This window comes from Octopus bimaculoides, chromosome 19 (genome assembly GCF_046866305.1).
Source record: "Octopus bimaculoides isolate indiv1 chromosome 19, ASM4686630v1, whole genome shotgun sequence".
Classification (NCBI taxonomy): domain Eukaryota; kingdom Metazoa; phylum Mollusca; class Cephalopoda; order Octopoda; family Octopodidae; genus Octopus; species Octopus bimaculoides.
Genome location: NC_142946.1, coordinates 6,557,447 through 6,564,044, shown reverse-complemented (window position 1 = coordinate 6,564,044; position 6,598 = coordinate 6,557,447). Strand labels below are relative to the sequence as shown.

Genomic DNA, 6,598 nt, shown 5'->3' with positions numbered 1-6,598 from the left:
CGAAGATTTTGCTGTATTAGAAATATGACATAATTACGGAACATGAAATTTAGTTGTCTGCGAAGCATATTGCCATAGCTGCGGCTTCATTAGTAGTTGTTGCTATTGTTGTTACTGGTGTAGTTGCTGTAGTTGTTGTTGTTGTTGTTGGTGGTGGTGGTAGTGTTGTCGGTGTTTATGTTGTTATTGTTGATAATGTTGGTGTTGCTTTTGTCGTCGTTATCTAAACCTCTCTCAGACATATATGTGAACGAGAGACTTCTGATCAAAATGAGACAAGCTCTGGCCGTGTCTTTTTCAGACGTGTACATAGGACTAATTAATCATGAAGACCACCCCGCTCATACATCCCCTCCCCGAAAGAAAGATATATACTTAATCACTCACATAAGCTCAGTATCCATCTCCTACATACTTTCACAGTATCCATCTCCTACATACTTTCACAAGGCATTGAACAGGCCAGGATTATGAAGGAAAGTATTTGCTTTCCGTGCCGTGCAATGGGACTGAACCCCTGGACAGCGAGATACCGACGTAAACTACTTAACCACATAACAAATCCTTTTCATAGGTATGAGGTTGATTTACTTACTATTTCTAGATAGGAGAGCGAGCACATATAGGCTCTCTCGTTACCACGTGTTTGTGTGTGTGTGATTGTTGCTTTAGATTATGTTTATTCGCCAAAAATATTTGATGAAGAAAACCTACGGGCAAAAGCGTTCCAGTCGAGACCATCCTGTCTATTTTTATATTTAAGACTACATTATGCAATACGTCAATACCTTTTTTTTTTCACTATGATGTGATTTTAAGGTTGCATTTCAGGAGATTTGGCTGGTATGTCTAGCAGATCATTTGACCTTCTAGATCAGGCATAGACATACTTTTAGAGAATCGGGCCGCCTGACACATGGCCCATCATCAGGCAAGCCGAACATGTAGAGAATTCAAGGTTATTCTTGCTTGCCATGGTGTTCCATTTAGAATGTCCCGCGGGCCTCAGTTTGTCTATGACTGTTATGGACGCTCCTTCGTTGTATGTAAAGGATAGAGTGCGTGCGTACTTACGATAGCTTGTTGCTTGTGTAGAGTTTCAATGTTACTTACGAGACACATGATGCCATTGGTTGGGGAGCTGTCATTCCGGCCGAAGCTGCGGGCGCCTGACACCAGCATGCGGCACACATTCCCTCCAGAAGAAAATATGAACCATTCGCTACACCGTCCGGGCACTCTATAACAGAGACATATATATATATATATATATACATATATATGGGAGAATATACAAATAATAACAACAGACGAGGACAGGTGGTGTAAATAACAAAAGGATATATTAGTATGACGCTCGGGAATACGGAAAGTCTTTGACGTTTCGAGCTACGCTCTTCAACAGAAAGGATACGGAGACAAGGAGAAAAACACGGAGAAAAAAAATTGAATAGTGTTCAGTCAACGGTCAATCATATCATTATTGTATATATTTACACACATGCACACACATACACATACGCACACACGCACACTCACACGCACATACACGCACATATACACGCACATTCTCACACAGATTTGTAGTACATGATACGAAATCAGAGAATCCTGTGTTTATCATTTATTGCATTTATTACATTCAGTAGTGTAATTGCCATGCAAAGAAAAAAAAACACTTGTGTATTAATAATTGGGTATTCTACCACCAGTATATTGGATAGATATTATCCCTTAGTTGGTTGGATTCACAACCTCTAGTCTTAGTAGACACAAGATGTGATCTATTTCTAGCACATTAAATGTCCACTTTAGTGGTCAACGTTATATATAAAATATATATATATATATATATATGTATATATATATATATATATATATATATATATATATATATATATATATATATATATATATATATATATATATATATATATATATATATATATATATAAAATGTGTATATTTATATTTTAGAAAAGTTTTTTATTACGGTCACAATATGTAACAAAATGGTTTTCGTAAATTAAAATTAATTCATGTAAAATATCATTTTACGAAATTATTCATATATTTTTATATAATTAATCGTTTTTAATTCACACACAAAGTCGCAGACACACACAGACACACATACAGATACACACACACACACACGCGCGCACACACAAGACAAGCAAAAAAGCTTATTTCAAAATCTGTCTGTGAGATGATAGCAGTAGTTGTACAAGTGAGTAATGTGCGTAGCCACTTCAACATGTCTGTCCCGTTCGAACGGACTTTACTGCGATGTTTTTAACCCCAAGAGGACATGTCCTGTAGCTCGTTAGTGATGCCCAGTTGCATCCGATATGTTGCGAGTATGGGAACGAAGGCCTACTACCTTCTAGCAGCGGTTCCAGCATACTGTTTCCACACTGGTTTCGGCGTGAGGTGGAGGTTGTCATGGATAGATCTGTTCGCACATGTCTGCGCGTTATCGATCAGCTTATCGACGGCAAGCACTAACCTTTTGGTTAATAACTTGGCCAAAATCTTATAATCTGCATTTAGCAGAGTTATGGTGCTAAAATTATCTCATTTGTCCCCCTCGTTCGGATCCTTTGTCAGCAGCACCACCGCACCACGGCTCACAGCATTGGCTATTCTTCGGTTCTATTGCCATTTGTGGTGGACACACGCCGAGAGATCACCGAACAGGTCTAGCATATCAAAATAAAGCTCGAAGGGCGGACTATCCAGCCCCAGAGACTACTCCTTTGTTCAGCTCGTTGTTGCGTCCCATATGTCTTAGGTTGTTATCGGTATTTCGCAGAACTCCGCTTCCCTGGCCGAAAGGCGCAGCATGTCATCGAGCTAGGAGATGAAGTTCACTTCCATCACCGACACATCACACACTCCGAACCATCTGCTTGGAATTCCGTACCATCTGCTTGGAATCGTGTAGCATACGCTTGTCCCGAATTGTGGCTTTGTTGCCACGTTGCACCTCTGTCATCCGGGCCCATCGAACAGCTTTCGTCCCTTCATGTCTTAGAGCACGTACCCTAGCTTTGACAACGCAACCTTTGTGTTTGGCATTGAAGAATTGATCAAGAGCCAATCTCGCCGCCAGCACGTCAGTCACGATGCCCCTCCTAAGCGTCTCCTCTAGCTTCCTAATTAGCTCTCCCTCAATCCTATATTACTCTAAGGCTATTTCCTTACTACTGCCTCTACTCTAATAGCCATTTTCAGGGCTAACCTCCAACGGATGTTGATTGCGCCCGTCAACTTCCGATGGACTAACTCGCTAACCTACTCAATCTTTATGATTTTTTTTGTGGGGCTTGGACCAATTCTTTTGCTTATTCATCAAGGGCCAGCGGAGAAATTTCTTTTTTAAAGTTGGTTACGTCGATATTTTTTTTAAATTCGTGGAATTATTTTGGTCGGTGTTCTTCACATTTTTTTAAAGTTTGAGGTTGTTTTGATGATTTCTGTTTTGCAGGTGTCAGTAGTGGTCGCCGTAGTGGTGTTGCTCTTATTATTTCTACTCTCTTCTCTCTCTCTCTCTCTCTCTCTCTCTCTCTCTCTCTCTCTCTCCCTCTCTCTCTCTCTCTTGCTCGCTTTTCCGTCTTCGCATTCCCGCTGTTGCTGCTACTGATTTCATATGCTTCGCGAGATCTCACATTGCTTCGGCTGTTGTTGTTGAGGCTGAGAGTGAGTGATATGAGGGAGAGGTGGAATCTTATTATGTGGGAGGGCTGGTGGAAGGAAAGGCTTTCCCCCCTCAACGCTTCCATGATGGTCGCTGATGCGGATGGTAATGGTGATGATGATGACGACGCCGTCTTGTGTGTTTGTGTTTTCTGAGTGCAACAGATAATTAAATGAATAAATACTGTCCCTTTCGGGCCAGAAGCAATCACCGAGCACCTTCCAAAAGGTTCCTAATGTTCTTATTGTCAGTTTATAAAGAAAATTGATAACATATACTTGTAAAGACAAAGTGAGAAACACAGTTTAAAGTATAATTTACAAACAATGTTCAAAAGAACGTCTTACGTATTCCGCAGCGAATAATAATAATAATAATAATAATAATAATAATAATAATAATAATAATAATAATAATAATAATAATAATAATAATAATAAGGGAAACTAATACAAATAGCCACAAAACACGAGCAAAACAAAAAACTGTTTTCAGTATTTAAGGAAGCTGACAAATACAAACAAGAAATCAATCTACCTAACAAATACGAAGAAGAAGAAGAAACAACAAAAGCTATAAAACAAATGAAATCCAAACTAAAACTAGAACAGCAACGGACCATGATAAAACGATGGCAAGAAAAGCCCCTACATGGTAAATACTGGGCTAAACTAAATGCGAAAGAAATAGACAGAGAAAAATCCCAGCAATGGCTGAGAAGCTCAGGACTCAAAGCAGAGACTGAAGGATTTTTAATTGCTGCACAAGACCAAAGCCTCCCCACCAGAAATGACCAAAAACACATAATGAAAAGAAATATAACAAGTAACTGTAGAATATGTGGAGATCGACAAGAAACAATAAATCATATTATCTCTGGCTGCCCAGTCCTGGCTAAGAAGGAATATATTCACAGACACGACAGAGCTGGGACCTATATACACTGGAAGCTATGCCAACATTATGGAATAGCAACAGAAAAAAGATGGTATAAACACACGCCAGAAAAGGTCACAGAAAACGAGAAAGCAACCATACTCTGGGATATGCCAATACACACAGATAGAGAAATTAAGGCAAATAGACCAGATATAGTTGTCAAAGATCATGAAGGAAAAAAATGCCTTCTAATTGATGTTTCAATACCAGCAGATGACAACGTTTCTCTAAAAGAAATGGAAAAACTTTCAAAATACAAAGACCTGGAAATAGAGATAACTCGAATGTGGAATCTAAAAACAGAAACAATTCCTATCATAGTAGGTGCCTTAGGTATAATAAAAAAATATTCAGACAAATACATAACAAAAACACCAGGACTTACAAATATATATAACATACAGAAAATTGCACTACTGGGTACTGCACACATTCTACGCAAAACACTTTCAATACAGTAAACATAAGAGCACCACAGCAAACCACAGCACATACCCAAGGCGCACAGAGCTGTGCTCGGTAGTGAAGTGAAAGTACGTTATAAAAATAAAACTACTGAATAATAATAATAATAATAATAATAATAGACTTACAAATATATATAACATACAGAAAATTGCACTACTGGGCACTGCATATATCCTACGCAAAACACTTTCAATACAGTAACCATAAGAGTATCACAGCAAACCACAGCACATACCCAAGGCACACAGAGCTGTGCTCGGTAGTGAAGTGAAAGCACGCTATAAAAATAAAACTATTTGAATAATAATAATAATAATAATAATAATAATAATAATAATGATGATGATGATGATGTTATCATCTCTTACCAGGCATCATAAACGTTGCACCGAATGCTAGTTGCACCAGAACTGCAAGCACGATAGTCTTGAGAAGGAAGGAAGTCATTCTCGTTCAGAAATATAGACTCGTCGACAGCGTGGGATTACGATGTGGTTACAAGGATTCTATGGACAACTTTGGCAGATACCTAGTGGTTATATATACTTATTGTTATGAAAATATATTTGCGCTTGTGTGTCAGCGTTTATTTCTGAGTGTCGGATATTAAAATAAATAGTCATTAGATATTATTATATATTGACTTATAGAATAGAATATTTTTCAATTACCAGTTTTTTCTGACCATGTGACCACAACATCTGTTTCAATGGAAGCTAATACATCCGATTTGAGATGAATACCATTTCTCCATGCGATCGGCTTGAAAAATTGTTAAGATATTTTTCTTAGCATGAAACCGATAGTAGCCTTAATACACAATACAGTGTTGAGCTCTCATTCCCGTCGTTCACAAACACACACGCACACAGACACACACTCACACGCACATATATACATACATATATATATATATGCATACAGAGGGAGGGAAAGAGAGATACATATATGAGTACAGATATATATAGTTATATATATGCATATACATATAATTCAAGTGGTTATTGTCATTATTATCATTATTGTTGTTGTTGTTTATCGTGTCGTGTGTTCTCTGAGTTATTGAGTTGTCTTCATTGTTATCACTCAATTTGTATTTCGTTTGGTTTTGCATTTTGTGTTGTATTTTGAGCTGACAATAAAGGTCTGAGCAAAGGTCATTGTTATCGGCCCTACGGGATAAAATTTTGCGGAGAAAGATTTCTTTTCGAAATACTGTTTACAAAATTCGTTATAGCGGAGAGTGGATGGTGGGCGGATTTGGTAGACGGAAATTGAAAGAAGCTTGTCGTATATATATATATATATATATATATATATATATATATATATATATATATATGTGTGTGTGTGTGTGTGTGTGTGTGTGTGTGTGTGTGTGTGTGTGTGTGTTTGTGTGTCTGTGTTTGTCCCTCCAGCATCGCTTGACAACCAATGCTGGTGTGTTTACGTCCCCGTAACTTAGCGGTTCGGCAAAAGAGACCGATAGAA

General features: G+C 38.1%; 1 long non-coding RNA gene across 1 annotated transcript in view; it reads right to left on the bottom strand.

Moving 5' to 3' along the window:
• The window catches only part of LOC106878485 (uncharacterized), a 6,072-nt gene extending 451 nt beyond the window's left edge, over positions 1–5,621 (bottom strand). Inside the window, exons 1-2 of the long non-coding RNA XR_001410504.3 lie at positions 5,476–5,621; positions 1,114–1,240 (exon numbers count right to left, since the gene is read on the bottom strand). This is a non-coding gene — a long non-coding RNA (uncharacterized LOC106878485). The remainder of the gene's footprint in view (positions 1–1,113; positions 1,241–5,475) is intronic.
• Between the last annotated feature and the right edge of the window lie 977 nt (positions 5,622–6,598).